The sequence below is a fragment of the Pleurodeles waltl genome, chromosome 1_1 (assembly GCF_031143425.1).
Source record: "Pleurodeles waltl isolate 20211129_DDA chromosome 1_1, aPleWal1.hap1.20221129, whole genome shotgun sequence".
Lineage (NCBI taxonomy): Eukaryota > Metazoa > Chordata > Amphibia > Caudata > Salamandridae > Pleurodeles > Pleurodeles waltl.
The window spans coordinates 422167247-422188711 of NC_090436.1; the positions used below are offsets into that span (position 1 = coordinate 422167247).

General features: G+C 46.3%; 1 protein-coding gene across 6 annotated transcripts in view; it reads right to left on the minus strand.

Moving 5' to 3' along the window:
• ARHGEF28 (Rho guanine nucleotide exchange factor 28) overlaps window positions 1-21054 on the minus strand; it is an 892610-nt gene extending 871556 nt beyond the window's left edge. For all 6 annotated transcript variants that reach the window (XM_069223983.1, XM_069223974.1, XM_069223958.1 and 3 more), the window contains exon 1: window positions 20946-21054. The gene's annotated coding sequence lies outside the window, so the exon portion shown is untranslated. The remainder of the gene's footprint in view (window positions 1-20945) is intronic.
• Between the last annotated feature and the right edge of the window lie 411 nt (window positions 21055-21465).

The following is a 21465-nucleotide window of genomic DNA, read 5'->3' on the forward strand; positions in this document are numbered from 1 at the left end:
CTAGTAGCTGCATGGATCTGGAAAATCCAGCCCATTTCCGGGCCATTCATAAGAAAGGCCTTTATGTGCTGCACCCCAACCTATGGAAAGGCCAAAAAAACTTTGCAACAAAAACACTTTTCAGAACCAAAGTAATGATCATCCTTCAAGTATGGGAAATAAACCAATAATCTGAAGAAATGAGATATTTGTACAAACATTGGCTCACAGGAAACCTAAGGAAAGGATTAAGGGAGTCTCACACGTGTAAAATAGTGGCGGACAATCAGTTGTCTGGTCCACAAAACACATTACGTTGCAGTCAGTGCGAACCATCGCAAGTCACAAGGAGAGGAGGGCAGTCTCTACCCCTTCTTATTCGCAACGGAATACAACAATATTTTGCTACCGTTTTTTATTTGATTTGACAGCTTACACTCCGCCTGTGCAAGAAGCAGACACTTAGAGACGTAGACAGTGGTCCCAAGGACCACAGCGTGAAACCTCCAATTTCATGTTCACAATGTGCCATTTGTTTGTGGCATAGTGGCCCCTGTTTCCTGAAGGTGTTCGCTGTATGAACACGCTGTGAATCTGAATGCTGAGATGACGTGCAAGAGACGAATAAACATAAAATATTTAATTTCACCAGTAGGAACCTCAGTGCCATCGAAGTAACATGCAATCTGCTGCTCCCTGCAATTTAGGGAAGAAAATGACTGATTCCGCCCCAGCCTGTTTGGTCTGTTTCCTGAAATATGCATGCCTGCAAAGCCTGCAAAAGCCTGAATAAGAAGAGTTCACTATACTGGACCCCGTTACAATTGGCACAGTTATATGGCATGGTAGATAGTACTGCACACTGCAGTACTGATACTAGACAGTGTTTCGTGACATTTTTCGAGCTACTTGGACTCTACACAACTTGAATGCAGAATAACATGCCGAAATTGGTGTTACACCACATAATTCATTATGTTTTCCCTACCTTCTGGCCCATTTTCCAGCTATATTTCCACCTACTCTTAGCAAGTAGATATGTGTCCGGAATACCACTTGAGATCACATTTTGGGCCAAAACAGAATACTGGCCCACTTGTAATCGGCCATTATAGTGTCCTGAGGACAGGTCACTAGCGTCCCCTTTCCCAGACAGCCGTCCCTACACTGCACACACCCATCCGTTCACAGACATCACCAGTCAGGAGATCTGCAAATAAAAGGACAGCTGGGTGCGCGTGTCCTCACTTCTATTATCCCCAGCAGTCCAGTTTCAATGTCCTCCTTTACAATAATGATGGTCTGGGCCCCCACTACAACAGGAAAGAGGCGGACCAGACCCCACTTGTCACCTCAGTCCTGGCTGCTACTCTGGTCCCTTGTGGAGCCTCTGATCAGGGCAGACATCAATCTGTCCCTTGAGAGGATTCCTCTACAAGACTTTGCCGTGGGGGAGACCGTTTAGGTACTGGCCTAACAGAGAAGAGGCACACGCCCATCCATAGCAGCACTGACGCTGCTCTGTCTACAAAATAAAGGAAGGACTACCTGTCTGTAGAGCCTCTGCATCTGCATACTCCCCTGGGAAAACGGCCTTCTTTTCCACGAGAAAAAGGTTAGCCACCCAGATTCCTACTCCATAGTGTAAACTCCAGCTGCCCACACTCAAAGAGCCACACCCTCTAGGTCCACACCCACCCTCAGAACTCACCGGCTCCTCCGGAAAAGCTTTCTGAGTCATCCCCTCTCGTGCTGTCAGGAAAGTGAGGCCCTGGAAGTTGTACCCTGCCGCACAGGAGACCGAAAAGTGGACAGGTGGACGAAGGAAAAGGTTTCGACTCAGGCTTTTATGCGTCGCCTGCATCACAGTCTAGTCTCTCAAGAAGGCTCCTTGAGGCATCACACACGTGCTTCTCATAGGGCAGGGTAGGAGTACTAGCCTGCATGTTACATCCATCTTCAGCCAGTCAGATTTAAAGAGGCAGGTACGCACACAAAATGAAACTGAAATACATAGAACGAATCCACCACCTGCAAACTGGACTTGATCTGTTCAGCCCTCCAGTCTTATAGGAGAATAAAACAATCGGCTGTGCTGACCCTGCTCCTGCTACACAAAGCCCCTGCAATGAGTAATGAAAATGGCCTGGCCAGTCTTCTTTGCTGGTCCACCTCTTGATAAAACTGACTCCTGATAAACTGACAATCCAAGAACTTGCCTTTGCCTTAAGTGAAGGCCGAGCCCAGAGAAGCAATGGACAGAGAACTGTAATTCAAAAGGAAGTGGCTTGTGGTGAACAGGGTGCTTCCAGACTAGACATTCTCCGAGTACAGCGACCTCCCAATGCACTAGAAAACCAGTGCAGGACAGGACCAGAGACATGAAGCAATCCCCAACACCTCCCACTACAGACCCTGCAGCTGCACACCTCCACTTTAAAAAACATGTCCTTGCTGGGAGATCCTGTGGAATCATGCTAAAAAGACTGGTTAGCCCCTGTGAAAGGGAAGTGGGCCAATGTCTTGGGCAAGGGTGCTCCACCCACTTCTTCAAGAGATAATACTACTCAGTGGCCTGTTGGCTTGATTGCAAAGTTGATAATGCCTCACCCTTGTGCCAAGAAGAAAGATGAAATTGAGTGACTTGCCAATCCACACTGGAGGACAAGAACACTGCTTCTGCAGTATGGTTGTAGAACCTGCCATGGCCTTCGATCGGATGAATCATGCCAAAATATCATCACTGTACCAAATGCATACTGCTGATGCCCAATGGCCTACAACAGGCAGGCCACTGATGTAGCAATGACGACTTGGTGATTGCCTAGTCGGAGAACCAAAAGTAAGCCACAGAGATGTGCAAAAACAGTATCTACCTCTAGCTTCCCTAAGCAACTGTCCATCACTGGCTGCCTTGAGAACAGTGACATACATACTGAAGAATGGCCAATACCTTGTTCAGCACCAGCATTTTAGCTCCACGGGTATTTAAAGGTCTATCCAGTCGCCATCTCACTAACCCTCCATGCACCAGGGTAGAAGCTCTGCAAACCCATGGGCAAATTGTCTACAACCATTAGAAAGCTACTTCAGTCAACTGGTACCATCAGTTCCTTTAAAAGTGCATCATTACTACCACCTGTAGAGCATCGTACCATGTTATTGAAGTATGGCTATCAGCATCACACCAAACACCAAATAAGCATCCTTGACTCACAAAAGAAATAGCAAATTAGCAACAGTCCGCTCACTCTATCAGTATTCTGTCCCAGTCTCCAGAGCTCAATGACCATGACCCACCTGCCCCTAAGTGTCCCACAAATGACTAGGCAGTGACTCATTGGGAGTCCTGCAGCAGCACATACACAATCCTAGCACAACCCATATATAGTCCAATTAGCAACACGTCTAAGGAGCCTCTGCATGCAACAGATGAACTTGGTACTGCTCAACTTAAAGGCATCGAAGTTTGAGGTGGCCCAGAGGAACACTTCAGAAGCTCGTTAACAAGTTTCAACGCACCTCAGAGACTGCCTTTGGAGATACAAGAGACACAGCCAAAGGAAAACCAAGCTACGCAACTAACTCTACATAGCTCTAGCAATGATCCTGATGAAGTATTTGAACTCTGGACCACAAACAGTCCTGAGAATCAGCAGGGCAGAACAACTTTGTGCTCTTGAAACATGATACTATGGTAATCCATCAAAAGATATCCGACTCCTCCTTATCAGTGTGAGTGTCTGTAGGAAGTTGGCTCTGTATATACTATCTCAAAGTGAGAGATAGTGTGCACAGAGTCCAAGGGTTTCCCTTAGAGGTTGATAGTGGCAAAATTAGATAATACTAATGCTCTACTTTGTGGTAGTGTGGTTGAGCAGTAGGCTTATCAGAGGGTAGTGTTAAGCATTTGTTGTACACACACAGGCAATAAATGAAGAACACACACTCAAAGACTTAACTCTAGGCCAATAGTTTTTATATAGAAAAATATATTGTCTTAATTTGTTTTAGAACCACAAGATTCAAGATTTGATGTAAGTACATAAAATGCAAGGTACTTCACACAAGTAAGTATAGAACTTTGATTTAAAACAGTAGTACACATAGCTTTGGTTAAGATGGCAATAAGCTATTTTGAAAGTGGACTCTGCAAAAATCAACAGTTCCTGGGGGAGGTAAGTTTGGTTAGTTTTTGCAGGTAAGTAAAGCACTTACACAGTCAGTCTCCTGGGCATAGGCAGCCCACCGTTGGGAGTTCAAGGCAACCCCAAAGCCACAGCACCTGCAACACAGGGCCAGTCAGGTGCAGAGGTCAAAGGAGGGCTCAAAACACATAGGCACCTATGAAGAACAGGGGTGCTCTGGTTCTGGTCTGCTTACAGGTAAGTACCTGCGACCTCGGGGAGCAGACCAGGGGGGTTTTGTAGAGTATTGGGGGACACTCACAAGCCCACAAAACACACGGTCAGTGGCACAGGGGCGGCATGGTGCAGTAGGTAAAGTAGGCATCAGGTTTGCTATAGAAAACAATGGAGGGACCCGGGGGTCACTAAAGCAGGGCACAGGGGGGCTTCTCGGGCCAGCCACTGAGTGGGCTAGGATAAAGGCTGCCTGCTCTGCACTGCACTGGTAGGTGGCTCCTCTTAGTCCTGGGGGCTGCGGGTGCAGTGCTTGGTCCAAGCATCAGGTTCCTTTGTTACCAGGCAGTCGCGGTCAGGGGGAGCCTCTGCATTCTCTCTGCAGGCGTCGCCGTGGGGATGCAGGGGGGTCGACTCAGGGTGTCCACGTCATTGGAGTCGACTGGGAGTCCTCTCTGCAGTGTTTGTTGTCCTGGACTCGAGCCGGGGGCGTCGGGTGCAGAGTGTGAAGACTCACGCTTCTGGCGGGAAGTGAGAGTCTCTTTAAAGTTGTTTCAGGGTTGCAAAGTTGTTGCAGTTTCTGAACAGTGCCGCTGTTCTGGGGAGTTTCTTGGTCCTTTAGGTGCAGGGCAGTCCTCAGAGATCGCTGGTCCCGCTGGATGTGTCGATGTGCAGGTTCTTTGAGTCTGGAGACAGGCCGGTAGGGCTGGGGCCAAGTCAGTAGGTGTCTCCGTCGTCTCTGCGGGGCTTTCAGGTCAGCAGTCCTTCTTCTTTCTTCAGGTTGCAGGAATCTGATTTCCTGGGTTCAGGGTCGCCCCTAAATACTAAATTTAGGGGTGTGTTTAGGTCAGGGGGGCAGTAGCCAATGGCTACTGTTCTTGAGGATGGCTACACCCTCTTTGTGCCTCCTCCCTGAGGGGAGGGGGATACATCCCTATTCCTATTGGGGGAATCCTCCAACCTCAAGATGGAGGATTTTTAAAAGCAGGGGTCACTTCAGCTCAGGGCACCTTGTTTTTCTCATTATCTCCTCCGGACTTGCTGCCACAAATGGGGGCTGTGTCTGGAGGAGTGGGCATCTCCACTAGCTGGGATGTCCTGGGGTGCTGTAACAACAGGCAGAAGCCTTTGAGGCTCAGTGCCAGGTGTTACAGTTCCTGCAGGTAGAGGTGAGAAGCACCTCCACCCAGTACAGGCTTTGTTCCTGGCCACAGAGTGACAAAGGCACTCACCCCATGTGGCCAGAAACTCGTCTGGTTGTGGCAGGCTGGCAGAAACTGGTCAGCCTAGCACTAGGAGTCGGACTGGTATTCAGGGGGTATCTCTAAGATGCCCTCTGGGTGTATTTTACAATAAATTCCACACTGGCATCAGTGTGCATTTATTGTGCCAAGAAGTTTGATACCAAACTTCCCAGATTTCAGTGTAGCCATTATGGAACTGTGGAGTTCGTAATTGACAGACTCCCAGACCATATACTCTTTATGGGTACCCTGCACTTACAATGTCTAAAGTTTTACTTAGACACTTTAGGGGCATAGTGCTCATGCAACTATGCCCTCACCTAGTGCACCCTGCCTTAGGGCTGTAAGGCGTGCTAGAGGGGTGACTTACCTATGCCACAGGCAGTGGGTTAAGGGCATGGCACTCTGAGGGGAGTGCTATGTCGACTTAGTCATTTTCTCCCCACCAGCACACACAAGCTGTGAGGCAGTTGTGCATGTGCTGAGTGAGGGGTCCCCGGGGTGGCATAATACATGCTGCAGCCCTTAGAGACCTCCCCTGGCCACAGGGCCCTTAGTACCAGGGGTACCATTTACAAGGGACTTATCTGTGTGCCAGGGCTGTGCCAATTGTGGGAACAAAGGTACAGTTTAGGGACAGAACACTGGTGCTGGGGTCTGGTTAGCAGGGTCCCAGCACACTTTCAATCATAACTGGCATCAACAAAAGGCAAAAGGTTAGGGGGTAACCATGCAAAGGAAGGCATCTCCATACAGTGTCCTTACTCAAATCAGGTTAAATTATGAACGCTAGCAAAGATGAATTGTGGCAGCTGACATCATTCGTCCACCACTGTCCTGCTGATTGACTCAAAGACCAATAAGCTCAGAGATCCCGTTTTCTTTGTTTTGTTTTGTTTTGTTTTGTACTGTTGGACTCTGACTTTTCTTTGTGTTTTTTTTGGAAGATAGATGAGTGTCAATGGCAGGTCACAGAAGCCCCATCTTACTGAAGGCTGTCTCCACACTGCATGTACCCAACCACTCACAGGTGTCAACAATCAGGTGACTGCCAATAAAGGTGAGCTGGGAACACTTTTAGTTACTTCCCGCAGTTCCTTGCCCGAGTCGCCATGTACAAAATTGCAGGCCTAGTGCCCATGGCATTCCAGCCCCCTACTGTGTCCCACATTGACCTTCCACCTGTAGTGAGGCCAAAGAGTTGGGGTGAGCGCCTTTCATTTCATTCTCAGTATTGGGTTGGCCTGGCAGGCAGTCTGGCATTGCCAAGTGTGTCAGCTTAAAAAGACCAGCATGTGGGCTGCTTTTATTTTAGTGCCGTGGGCCGCACATGGACTAAAAAACAGCCCACACACTGGTCAATTGAAGCTGGCCAACCTGGAAGTGCCAGGCTGCTCGACAGGCCAGTCCAGCACTGCTCATGCTCGCAGAGGCACATGGGTTCTGCATGTACAGATGTGCCCTTGGCCTGCTCGCGCTGGCTCTGGGTGTGAGGCAAACTCTAATGTGCTTTAATCCCATCTGTCGCACGCAGCCCCACCCTTCGTGGTGAACGTCTAATGACGGCCAATGGTTTATGATGCCACTGACAAGCAAACAAAGCTTGAGCTTAGCAATGCCTTTCACTGAGCATTTAAGAGTGAGTAAGGCAGTGATTATTACCTGGAAGCCGAGCAGGTGTCACCTGCAAATCGCTCGGGAGGGAGACAGAGCTGAGGGATCGAAGCATCCTATTTCACCTCTGAATGTTAGCAGAGAGCGGCTGCGTAAAGGTCACCGCTGACGGTTTACCTGCGCGCCTCACTGCTGGCCAGGTCACCTGGCGAGCAGAATGAGATGCCACTGTCCCTGTCAAGTAGGAACTCAGGAATTCATTTGGTTTTATTCGGCCCATGTATCCAATCTAAACTTAGACAAAATAATAACTCTGCCAACAGTTTATTAAATCATAAAATGTTGCAATTTCTCTAAAGAGAATACCTAACAGACTATTAACCTGAAAACTCCCTCCTCTAAAAACTGTTAAACCCCCCCCACATTATCGGCACAAAGTAATTACTTTGCTCTCTTACCTTCAATGTAGTTCAGTTTGCATTAATTTAACACCGCATACATAGCAGCGAGTTAGCCTCAAGGCACTAACTCATCGTATGAGAACGTTAGCCCTTGGGAAGGGCACAGATAGAGCACATACAAATTAGAACGACGTGCAACTTCTCTACAGGACCCCTTGTGACAAATGTTTACTGATTATGATCATTGTAAACTTATTTTACTTCTATTTTACTATCTCTGGTGTAGTCTAATCTTTTGTGGGCGTGGTTTAGCCGATGAAGTCACATTTATAGACTTCTGTTTTTATCAGTCAGTGCAGGTGCCTGCCTGATTATGAGGGGAAGATTGTTTGTCAGAAGTGTCCCACGCATGTTTGAACATATTTACCACTCCACTACAGCTCCCACTAGGGTCATTTTCAAAGGGTGTCACATGAAAACGTCTCACTTCAAAACTATTTGACTGAAATGACTCATTGCACATACGATCCACATACACTTTTATTGTTTACTTTTGCTCAATATTCCTGCAAATCATTTTTCACAATTTCATTATGTGTTCACATTGTTTTTTTAGTAATTGTAAACCCAGTCTTTATATTGCTTTTTTTTAACTAAATGAGTATACTTTTTTCTTAATCAAGCAGTTTCTGCTTCATTATTGTTTTCAATAACTTAATGATAAAACAGCCGCATATCATTGTCTACAATGATGTTATGTATACACTTTTTTCTATTACAAGAAATACAAATTGCCTCTTTATCACTCATAACAGAAAAGGCAATATGTCCAGAACAGCACTATTTTTTCTTGCTGATAATGCTTTAACCTCGTTATCACCCCAGGTAATTACAGTATTCTGCTTAATACATTGGCTTCACAAATACTTTAGACTAACTGTAAATTAGCAAAATAATGTTTTCATTGATTATTTATCAGACACTAGAGCATGTGTCCTGAGTACTTTTGTTAATTATTCTATGTTTTCCTTTTAATTACGCGTTTTGCCCTCATTTTCAACTTGTGTTAAATGAAGGTAGAGTAAAGTAACTGTATCCATCGATATGTTTAAATAATAATAATTTAAATGAACCACTTGAACCTCTGAAAGAAGTCGTTCTTGGAAGATTTGATTTAAGGGCATTAAAATGAGCGTTTTCGAGATGAAGCATTTTGAGGGTCATCTTTTGTAGATGATACTGTTCAGGGTACCTGGGCAAGATTCTACAAAACATATTAACTAGACAATTCGAAAAGCATCTGGAATCCTGATGACTGTTGTGTTGCGTCTGCCAGGATTTATGCCAGGAAAGGGAACAGTGGAGGCCCTGAAGAACGTCAGAGGAAGACTGCTATCAATAAAGGGGAAACTTAAACTATTATGGATGCTAAGCCTCTGGGGGGTATTCTAAGGAGTAGACAATGATATGTTTTTAGACCCTTCAGCTTAGGTTTCAGGTACGTTAGATAAATCAATCGAATTGCTTACATTGTTTTTCGCAGTACATTGTCTCACAGTTTATTTGAACGCTTTATGTTTCAAAAATCTATCATTGAATGCAGAAAGCCATAGGGATTCGGTTTTGCTTGCTTTTTTAGAGTATAATTAAAAGTGCAACATCATTTCTTGGTAGTGTGGCTAGGAACGGAGCAAGGAAATATGGTGTTTTATGAATATATTGCACTCTGCTACTGGACGATTCTGCATCCATTAAAAATGTTAGTAATGAAAATGCAAACAAAATTGATAAGTGTCTCAGTGGGGATCTGCTATATGAAAGATATTGAATTTATTTCAGAATCGATTTCCATAAAGATGAGGTAATCTATTTTTAGGATGAAATATAATCATGATAAGATTGTATGGGGTGCGGAGCGAGCCAAGATGGCCGATTACACGTCATTTGCACTAGCTCACCCCACTGAACTATTCATCCTACACATCCTTTGTTTAAACCAGCATCCCTCGCATTGCTGTGCCTGACCAAACACTTACCGGTGTGGAGGATCTGGCAGAGATTTGCTGGGGGAGCCTGCGGTGCCCTGGGCCAATAACACAGCTGCTAGAAGTGGCAGCCTAAAATGAACACGAAGGGTGTGCAGACCTTAGGGCTTCATTCTGCTACAGCGGCACGACGGGGTAGCCTCAGAGCAGATCGGATGAGGGGACGCGTCAGTGATGCAGATGAGGTAAGGGCCTGCCCGCAACTCCCCCTGACAATTGCTGGCCTGGACACGGTGAGGAAGGCAGGTGCGCCGAATAAAGTTATAGTGCGGTGTAGGAAAGTACCATCTTGCCTGGCATGTTACCCCCATATTTCACTGTATATATGTTGTTTTAGTCTATGTGTCACTGGGACCCTGCCAGGCAGGGCCCCAGTACTCATAAGTATGTGCCCTGTATGTGTTCCCTGTGTGATGACTAACTGTCTCACTGAGGCTCTGCTAACCAGAACCTCAGTGGTTATGCTCTCTCTGCTTTCCAAATTTGTCACTAACAGGCTAGTGACCAATTTCACAAATTCACATTGACATACTGGTACACCCATATAATTCCCTAGTATATGGTACTGAGGTACCCAGGGTATTGGGGTTCCAGGAGATCCCTATGGGCAGCAGCATTTCTTTTGCCACCCATAGGGAGCTCTGACAATTCTTACACAGGCCTGCCAGTGCAGCCTGAGTGAAATAACGTCCACGTTATTTCACAGCCATTTACCACTGCACTTAAGTAACTTATAAGTCACCTATATGTCTAACCTTCACCTGGTGAAGGTTGGGTGCAAAGTTACTAGGTGTGAGGGCACCCTGGCACTAGCCAAGGTGCCCCCACATCGTTCAGGGCAAATTCCCCGGACTTTGTGAGTGCGGGGACACCATTACACGCGTGCACTGTACATAGGTCACTACCTATGTACAGTGTCACAATGGTAACTCCGAACATGGCCATATAACATGTCTAAGATCATGGAATTGTCACCCCAATGCCATTCTGGCATTGGGGGGACAATTCCATGATCCCCCGGGTCTCTAGCACAGAACCCGGGTACTGCCAAACTGCCTTTCCGGGGTCTCCACTGCAGCTGCTGCTGCTGCCAACCCCTCAGACAGGTTCCTGCCCTCCTGGGGTCCAGGCAGCCCTGGCCCAGGAAGGCAGAACAAAGGACTTCCTCTGAGAGAGGGTGTAACACCCTCTCCCTTTGGAAATAGGTGTGAAGGCTGGGAGGAGTAGCCTCCCCCAGCCTCTGGAAATGCTTTGATGGGCACAGATAGTGCCCATCTCTGCATAAGCCAGTCTACACCGGTTCAGGGATCCCCCAGCCCTGCTCTGGCGTGAAACTGGACAAAGGAAAGGGGAGTGACCACTCCCCTGACCTGCACCTCCCAGGGGAGGTGCCCAGAGCTCCTCCAGTGTTTAAAAGACCTCTGCTATCTTGGAAACAGAGGTGTCTGTGGCACACTGGACTGCTCTGAGTGGCCAGTGCCAGCAGGTGACGTCAGAGGCTCCTTCTGATAGGCTCTTACCTCTCTTGGTAGCCAATCCTCCTTCCTAGGTAGCCAAACCTTCTTTTCTGGCTATTTAGGGTCTCTGCTTTGGAGATCTCACCAGATAACGAATGCAAGAGCTCACCAGAGTTCCTCTGCATCTCCCTCTTCACCTTCTGCCAAAGGATCGACTGCTGACTGCTCAGGACGCCTGCAAAACCACAACAAAGTAGCAAGACGACTACTAGCAACCTTGTATCGCTTCATCCTGCCGGCTTTCTCGACTGTTTCCAGGTGGTGCATGCTCTGGGGGTAACCTGCCTCCTTTCTGCACCAGGAACTCTGAAGAAATCTCCTGTGGGTCGACTGAATCTCCCCCCTGCAACCGCAGGCAACAAAAGACTGCATCACCGGTCCTCTGGGTCCCCTCTCAGCACGACGAGCGTGGTCCCTGGAACTCAGCAACTCTGTCCAAGTGACTCCCATAGTCCAGTGACTCTTCAGTCCAAGTTTGGTGGAGGTAAGTCCTTGCCTCCCCACGCTAGACTGCATTGCTGGGTACCGCGTGATTTGCAGCTGCTCCGGCTCCTGTGCACTCTTCCAGGATTTCCTTCGTGCACAGCCAAGCCTGGGTCCCCGACACTCTAACCTGCAGTGCACAACCTTCTGAGTTGTCCTCTGGCGTCGTGGGACTCCCTTTTGTGACATCGGGTGGACTCCGGTTCACTTTTCTTCTAAGTGCCTGTTCAGGTACTTCTGCGGGTGCTGCCTGCTTCTGTGAGGGCTCCCTACGTTGCTGGGCGCCCCCTCTGTCTCCTCATCCAAGTGGCGACATCCTGGTCCCTCCTGGGCCACAGCAGCATCCAAAGACCCTAACCCTTGCAGCTAGCAAGGCTTGTTTGCGGTCTTTCTGCATGGGAACACCTCTGCAAGCTTCTTCACGACGTGGGACATCCATCCTCCAAAGGGGAAGTTCCTAGTCCTCTTCGTTCTTGCAAAACACCAAGCTTCTTCCATCCGGTGGCAGCTTCCTTGCACCCTCAGCTGGCATTTCCTGGGCTCCTGCCCACTCTCGACACTCTCTGCCCACTCTCGACACTCTTGGACTTGGTCCCCTTGTCTTACAGGTACTCAGGTCCGGAAAACCACTGTTGTTGCATTGCTAGTGTTTGTTTTCCTTGCAGATCCCCCTATCACGACTTCTGTGCTCTCTGGGGGTTGTAGGTACACTTTACACCTACCTTTCAGGGTCTTGAGGTGGGCTATTTTTCTAACCCTTACTGTTTACTTACAGTCCCAGCGACCCCCTACAAGCTCACATAGGTTTGGGGTCCATTCGTGGTTTGCATTCCACTTTTGGAGTATATGGTTTGTGTTGCCCCTATACCTATGTGCTCCTATTGCAATCTACTGTAACTTTACATTGCTTGCATTACTTCCTTTTGCTATTATCTGCATAATTTTGGTTTGTGTACATATATCTTGTGTATATATCTTATCCTCATACTGAGGGTACTCACTGAGATACTCTTGGCATATTGTCATAAAAATAAAGTACCTTTATTTTTAGTATATCTGTGTATTGTGTTTTCTTATGATATTGTGCATATGACACCAGTGGTATAGTAGGAGCTTTACATGTCTCCTAGATCAGCCTAAGCTGCTTTGCCATAGCTACCTTCTATCAGCCTAAGCTGCTAGAAACACCTCTTCTACACTAATAAGGGATAACTGGACCTGGCACAAGGTGTAAGTACCTCTGGTACCCACTACAAGCCAGGCCAGCCTCCTACATGCGGCCACCCTGAAAGTTGCCAATACTGGAAACAAAGTCAGCGAAGTGCAGGTGGCTTGCCTGAGCTGCTGGCAGTTATGAGAGCTAGAGGGGGTCTCTCTGGGGTACTCCTAGGATTGCTGCATCCTATTGATAAGAGGCTGGGGTGCTTCAGGACCTGACCTACGCAACAGGGCCCCACTAAGCTTGTAAGACAAAGGGGATGCGGTGAGTGGACCGTGGCCCGGGGACAGACGTGTGTCTTGTTGAGACTTCCTGCCCCCCCTTCCCTACCTCGGGTTGTGCTTCTTGGAGTCTGTGGGGGACTGGGAGGGATACCCTGCACGTCTGTCCTAGATGATTACCCTGGCAGAGAAGAGCCTGCAATGCTTGTGGAGCTTGTGGATGCCATACCTTGCTATGTGCCTACTGCCCCAAGGGGATGGGCGCGACCTGAAGATTGGCTTCAAATAGTAGAGGCCTGAGGATCCCATTAAGTATTAGGAAAGATGTTGGCTGGCTACATCTAGGGCTTGCAGGTTTGTTTGCTGGCCCCTTAGAAAGACAGAAAGACAGCGCATGAGGAATCATTAGCCTGTTCATGCAGCTGGACCAGCAGACAGTTGTTGGGCCGACTGCTGCACTGACAGAGGGAGAGAAAACTAGTAGGCCTGAACTGTCAATTGGACTTTGTCCTGTGAATTATCTCCTGGGACTGGGACCTGGGGGGCAACAGTTTTGGATGGAGAGACCCACATAATCTGGAATACTGCCAGGCATGGGGAAAGATAAGGGGGCAAAATGGGCGCAGACCAACCAAATTAATCAATATACCATGACTTCTCCAGGGGCTACACTGTTGATGCCCCAGACTTCAGACTGGCCTGAGACCACATTGATCCAGGAGCCCACTGTGGCAGAGTTGATGTTCATAATTACACTGGTGATGTTTTCCACTTGTTTTCATGGGGCTGTGCTATTGTGTGCTAACATACCTTACACCCAAGTGTTTACATATAATTTATCCTAGTAAAAGTGCAGGCTGCCCGTGATGCCAGAATACATAGGCAGACTGCCTCCATATGATATGGACCTGCCCTTCAATTATGGACTACTGGGTCAAGATTGTAGACCACTTACACAGGGCGACTGGACAACCATAAGAGCGGGATCTGAAGCGATGTTGCTGGGGCTGATCCCAGAAAGCTGAGTAAGAGATTTAGACTTCTGGGATTGGCCTTGGCCAAAAGACGGATAGTCATTAGGTGGCTCAGCCTGACACCCTGTGGACAAATGAGTGACTGCAGGATGTGACGGAATGGGCTGGCGCAGGAGAGGCTAATATGAAAAAAATTTGAGAGGACGATAAATTGGCAGATGATCTGTTAGTATGGGGAACCATGATTCATGATCTCACGGATGAAGAGCCTGGTACCTCAATCACTGGATCAGGTGCCCAAGACAGGGACTCTGGGAAGACATAGAATGTAAGGCATCTGGAGGGAACAGGGGCTGACCCCACTGAAAATTGATGTGGAGGTGATGGTACATTGCTTGGTGTACGCTGAAACATTAGAGAAGACGCCAGGTGGTATGACCATTCTACTGACACTCCCAGATATGGTGAGCTAGCACAGGAGGGAGGGGAGATGGGGAAAGAGGGGGGTTGTTTGCAGTCGTTGTACTGGTTATCATTACCTGTATTGTTAACAGAGGGAAATGTAATGTTGTGGAATTCCATAATTAATACTTATGGCAACACTGCTTCTTACTGCATACTGTGTGATGATTCTGGATGAAACCGAAATGCTAATAAAATAAATATATATTAAAAAAAGATTGTATGTGTTCAACTTTTAAACAAAATTAATGAATACATTAAAAAGATATCAGTGGTTTTGTTTCATTTTTCCTGATTTTATAATTTCTAAATGCTCAGCTTTGAAGTCTTGAAAAAGTGTCAGAAAGTGTCAAAATGCATTGGCTGTGATAACAGATAAAATATCTAACGTTACATTAAAAAAAACATTGAAATTCACTGAAAAAATAAAGGTTAAAGGGGAGTAACACTTGAAAATGTAAATTCAAACATTCCATTTTAAATTAACACACCCAACAAAATTCACAATTTATAGTTATCTCGAGTAACTAAAACTCATACCCTAAAGTAACTATAACTCATGTTCCTGCCATGCACATTGTTGTCATCAATTATGTCATTCCAGATGTTGCAATGATGTTATCAATGATGTCTTAGAACATTTCATGATAGATGTAACATGTTAGGCAATGAGCAGTGCATGGCAAGGGCCCAAGCTATACTTATTTTATGGCACAAGTTATGGTTAAATTGCTGTTTTTTAACAAACATTTGCATCTTTAAGGCAGGTTTTTGAATTTTGGCTGCCATAATTCACTGTAAATTTCTGTTATTTATATATGTGCATATGTAATGCTTTGCAGACATTTGCACTTTTTCCTTCATTCACAAAGGTTTACAATTTTGATAGATACTCTGCCTATACCGATTGCTCCTAACACTGAGTTTTGGGTTGTCTGTATACATAGGAAGCGGAAAAGGTGCAGTGGCCCCATATTTATATCCCTTTCTTTTTCATGTGGAAGACATTTTTCTAGGAATACATTTTTCATGTGAAGAACTCCCTTTCTCTATGCCTTTAAAATATATACAACACATAATAAACCACAAAAGTTTACTTTATTTAGGTGTAAAATAAGAAGTGCGGTAAGTATGAGAAGGACATTGCGAGTGTTCGCAAATACCAGTAAAGTCGTCCCTATATGGATGGTCACCTTATTTTTACAGAACGTTTCCAAGACCTTTATAATTAAAAAAAATCACATCCACCTCAGCTGGACACATTTACAACTGCAAAAAAGCCCTACAGCTTGGGGATTTTTTGTTGTAAATGTAATTTCTGCTTAGATTTAGCTGCAGATTCTGATTTTGTGATTGAAGATCTGGGAGTTCTGTTGGTCATAAATGCTCCCAGATATGGCTTACAAGCTCTCCATCTTCTGTGACTGTTGGCACACATACACAGTGATCACTCAGACTGGTGACAATGAAGTGTAAAAAACAAAACACAGAAACAGGCCTTCTTTTCTATTGTACACAGAATCTAGAACAACATTTCCTTATGCATTGTAACATGTCTGATTCTGCTCCAATTTAGCAAAGAGCTAAAGATGCACCTCTTTAAAGAACACTAGCTCAGGGTGCAGCAGCCGTTCACTTCTGCTTCCAGGGCCCAGCTTATCCTACTTCATGTTTGCCTGTGCCGCTGTATAGTGCTCAACAGCTTTTTTACTAGATTTGTGCTGTACAAATGCCACATACATATTTACTCTCACCCAGGCTTGCCATGTCAAATGCTATGTCCAGTGTCGGGCTGCGGCAGAAAATACGCCAGGGCACCAAAGTAAAAGTGACCCCCATTAGTGAATTAGATAGTTAAAAAAGTGGCCCATGTTTGCAAGTTGGGGTAGTTTTGAACCTGTAAAGACACACAGCATAAGTGTTTTGCAAGATACGGAAGACTGCATGGATCTGAACTTGCAGCAGGCAATGTTTATTATCTATCAGAGAAATAAAGAGTGAAAACTGACCCCGCAGACCATCAAAAGGCTCACAAACACCAAAAAACTGCCACACACACATACTTTCACACCTGCCCATTGGACACTGCCCTATACCCCAGTCCACTAATGGCTCTGTCCAACAAAGACTAGATGCATGAGCACCTGAGGTTTGATGCTCCCTTGATGGCCTTCTTAACAAAAAGAAGCATCTATCAGACATTATTAACCAATTTAGAACTCTAAATAGCAGCAATACAAGGGGGGACAATCACAAAGTTAACAAATCCCACTGTGGATTACAAAATACATGTTTCATTAAAGAGGTGTATTTAGAAGAGTCAGTTGTATCTGATGCTAACTATTGTGTATACATTTCTATCAACAAGAGCACACCCAAATGTTCACGTGAATTTGAGTTAAATGACAAAAAAAGAGAGCACACGTGCACGTGAAACTCATTTGAAGAAAAAAAAGTTAAGCAAATAATTATTTTGCCAAAGAATTAATCAACCTCAAACTTCTCTCTTCTGGATAGTTTTTGACAGAAATCTGCCCTGCTACCAGTACTTGACATGTTCGGAATAGTTATTAAACAGTTTCAAAAAGACTACGCTTACTATGAAAACAGTTTTTGAATCATTTAGAAAAAGAAATGTGTGCTCTCCAAGTGCAAAACAAAAACTCCACGGAAAGAAAATCAAAACAGCACATTAATATTTCTTTACATAGTCTAGTGGGTGTACTATGAAAATCCAGACAGCCTTCCTGGGTTTTTAACCAATTATATAAATATTGTGTATAGGCACCTTTTGGGGGTTTCTGTTGTGGCTGCCAAAGAGACATTATAAAAGCAGCTCTGGGGTCTTATTACTTTGTTTCAATAATGCTTGTTTGCAACCAATGAGATACCAAGATGAATTAATGCAGGTGAGAGATATTAGTTAAGTTACTCAGGGACATATAACTTCAGGGGTATACTCACAATGGCATTTAGAAGAATGTGTGATAGTTCTACTGTAGTATTTTATTGCATACTCTTAAAATCTAAAATATAAATATGCAAGGAATATTCAGAGGTCAGTGCAACTTAAAAGACTGCACTTTTTTGCACTTTTAATAATAGGGAGTTGGACGTTTCAGGCTGATTCACAAAGGCCAAAAAGAGTACAATGTTTTTGAAACTCGTCTCATCTACTCATCAGACTGTAACTCATACTGCCTTCAGTTGAAGAGGTCAGCTCTCCCCACCATACATTATTTAGGTTTGCATATAGTCCCCAAGCTGGTGTCTTCATCACAGCGGGCAGGGAGCGGTAAGGATGTGTGGAGAAGGAGATCCTTTGTTGCTCACCTTGAGGGGGCCTCCCTCCCTGCAAAGTAGATGAAGGGCCCCCCTTTCCCGACCCAGGACAGGGGTCCATCGCCCATGCTGCTAGGGCTCCGGGGGCCACCTGGAGCTCGCCCCTCCCTGACCCCCGCACTGCGGAGCTGCAGGGGCTAATGTTATGCCACTGCTTCCTACAAGTACTCCTGGGCAACACCTTCCATTCGCTTCAACTAGGTGAAAAGTTGTCAGACTGGCACTATTTGGTGGGCACCTGGTCCGTCAGAAGGGCTACGGGTGCTTCTGGGAGGGCCAGCATAGGTAACATTAAAGAGGCCTCTAAGGTCGCCTCAGTCTCGTTTGTGGAAAGCCTGAGCTAAGGACTAGGGGCCCGATCCACAAAGATTTTTGGTGATGGTAGGAGTGACCCATTCTTGTAATACTCCTGGGCTATGCCTGAATTCAGGAAAACAAGGAGCTCTTCCTACATTCCCCTAGCTGGTGTTTGAATCCCCTGGTGGTGGGAGGAATTTCAGTGTACCTGCTAAAAATGTTTCCTACTAAATCAAGGTGTGAGCTGCGCAGCGTCCGAGAAGCCATGTTACAAATCTAAATCCACTCCTGGATTCTAGCCAACAGCGTTGTGCATTCTGTAGTTAGTGCGTTTGCAAATGCTTTTCATTTGTTAGTGTGGCCTTCAAAATCCATGTACCTGCGCGTCGAGTGTGTGCTATACAAAAGACTGCAAAAACAATAAGGGTTTAAAAAAAAATATTAACACCTCTCAAAGATCTCCTGAGTTTCTGCTCTATAACGCAGGGACCAGAAACACACACACTTCTCTCTCCCTTCGCTGTTAAACGAAACGCTCTGCTCACTCTTCTGAATTTCTCGCGCCCCTTCCTTGCCCCTAATTAAAGCAGGAAACGTCTGACGGGGCCTTCTTGACGCTCCGTGCGTCCTAGAGTGTACTGTACGCTTAGAATACGCGGGAGGAAACAGAAGCGTCCGGCGGGGATGTCGGGAATAAGCACCCTACTGCTTTAGAGGAGGCACTCTTCGAGGACTGCATCTGAAGGGCTGTGATTGTAAGTACCTCAGACGTCTCGGTATCCTAATAAACCGAACAGCAGTTACAGAGGAGACATGTCTGTGTCACCCAAAATTCACAGGTGAAACTCTATTGCAGAAACTTCGCATTTCTTTATCGTTTGTGTTAATAAAGTAATGATGCTTACACTTGATCATGATCGGTGCTGCTGGGGAAGGGGGCCGTAAAATTATGCCACATGCTCATACTGGAATCAGATTATACCTTTTTTCTACAAGGCTTTGCATACATTTCAAGTGAGACTCATTCTGCCACTCCTGGCCTTTAAGTTAATATCACGTTGTATTCTGGGACTTGTAGTTCCACTTTTTACACAGTAAATATGTTATCTAACATCTCACCATGCAAAGTGTTGTTGCCTGAAAACTGTCTGAAGATGTCACACATGACATGGGGACACTTCCAACTATATTTTTAGACGGATTCCTCGATTAAGAGAAGAGTCTAGCTCTAGTAGAATGCTCTGCTCTTGGAGATTGACAAAAAGAGCCCGCTGTGCAGTGGCCAAAAAGTCTGAGGCAGAACATTAGCTTTTCTTTCGTTTGTTGGATATAATGCACACCTAGCTCAAAGGAGGAAGGCAGTCCTTAAATAAAAAAAAGAAGCACGGTGCCCAAAATTCTGGCTTTGAGTAGTACCAAGGTTGCCTGCTTTTATTCCATCTCATAACCCTTTCTTCCACAGCCCTACAACCGCAGCCACTTTATTTCGCTCTTGTAATATCTTTTCATCCTTGTCTCTCTTTGTCACAGTTATTCTATCTTGTTCTCTTCCTCCGTCTGGCTCAAAGTCTGATGATGGAAAATAAGTCTCCGCCTAAAAATGAGTCCCAGTACACCGTCATGAGTATCGGTGTCCACCAACTTCAACCAACCACAAATTAATCACTGGAGCAGGGGAGCGCTTTAGGGACAAAGGATTTATACATGATAGAGTAATCTAGTGTGGGGCTCAGAGGCACTTGAGACACCAGGCCGTTATGTAACTTGTTAAGCGGAATGATAGCTGTCCCAGCTGGCTTCTTGGCACTAGAGACAGAATGTCATCCGAACACCACACTAAGCACAATTTTGGTTATTGGGAGGCGCCGAGTCACCATAGTCAGTGAACCCCACTGGAATTATGCAATTTTGCAGCCACTGCGAGGTCCAAATAATTAAAGAGTTGCTGCATTGGCCAAAAAGTCCACCATGTGCTGTATAATCTATTGGTTTTAACACAAAAAATATTCTAGCTCAAACGGATCAAGATTTAGTAAAACCATGGCAACACGTGTTGCCGCACAGTGGAAACCCACTCACAAATATTGACTGTTCACCTTTCTGCTACTTATTGCTGTATATGGGTGTCAAAGTGGTACCCATGCGGTCAGACCAATCTGTAAAAATGGCAAAATAATTAGGTAATGCTAACACAAAATGTGCCGCATCATGTTGCATAATTTGTGTTTTCATGCTGCATAATTTAGTCCTCCCCTTCCGCATAATTCCAGTGGCCCTGCCCCGCCCCTCAGCCACAGGCGACAAGGAGTGGCGCCGTGGAGAGTGTGCAGCGTGCCTGGAGGCGGGGGTGGCAGCTGCGCATCCTCGTGGAATTCCACCTGCAACTCAGTCCAAAATGCGGGACTCTTCATCCAATATTCACGCTTCAGAAGTGAAACGTGAATGCAAAAAGCAAAAGCATATGGCACAGACACACCTGAGGCTGCCAACAGTTGAACTGCATGGGGGGAGTTAGAAAGAACACCACATAACTATCTTGACAGTCCATTCGCAATCACTATACAGTTCGCATTTGATACTGCAGGTAAAACGTGCGTTTGAGAGTAGGACAAAACTAGGGAGCGTACGCGGGCAGCAGCGCATATCCCAGCAGGGCAGCCGAGGAAGAGCCCTTTAACGACAATATCCAGGAGACAACATTCAAATGCAGAAAAGTAGCAAGTGGCAGCAGGCGAAAGAGCAGACGTAGCTAGGAGTAAGAGAGTAGGGACTGGTGCATTCGTTACCTGAGGGAAAGGACTCCCCCTCATGCCAGGATAGCGGGGACCCTTCTGTGGGGGAGATGAGCTGCTGCACCGGCTGTCAGACACTCCTCGCTGCTACAGAGAAGGAACCTGAGCGCCGGGAGGAGCGGCGGCCACAGAGCTAGTGACGAGTGGGAGGAGCTGGGCGCACCCCTCCTACCCAGCCTCTCCTCTAGTGACAACCGTGGCTCCCTAGCAGCGGACACCTTTCTGTGCCTGGCAGCTGCCATGACTTTCTTCCTGCCCCAGGCTCCGGTGTCTGCCCCGCACGGCCCCTCCCAATAATGGACCACCGTGGCATCACCGGGAGAGGACACAATAACACAGTCACATGCGCTGAAACATGAGCGCACCCAGGAGACCCAGTGCTGTGCTCCCAGCGCCACAACCTGTTCCTCAGACACTCTCAGTTCCCAGCATGCGCAACAGGGACACCCGTCTCCGGCTCGGACGCGAAATGCCCGTGTTTTTTCCCACGCGCAATCAACTTCCGCGTGGAGTT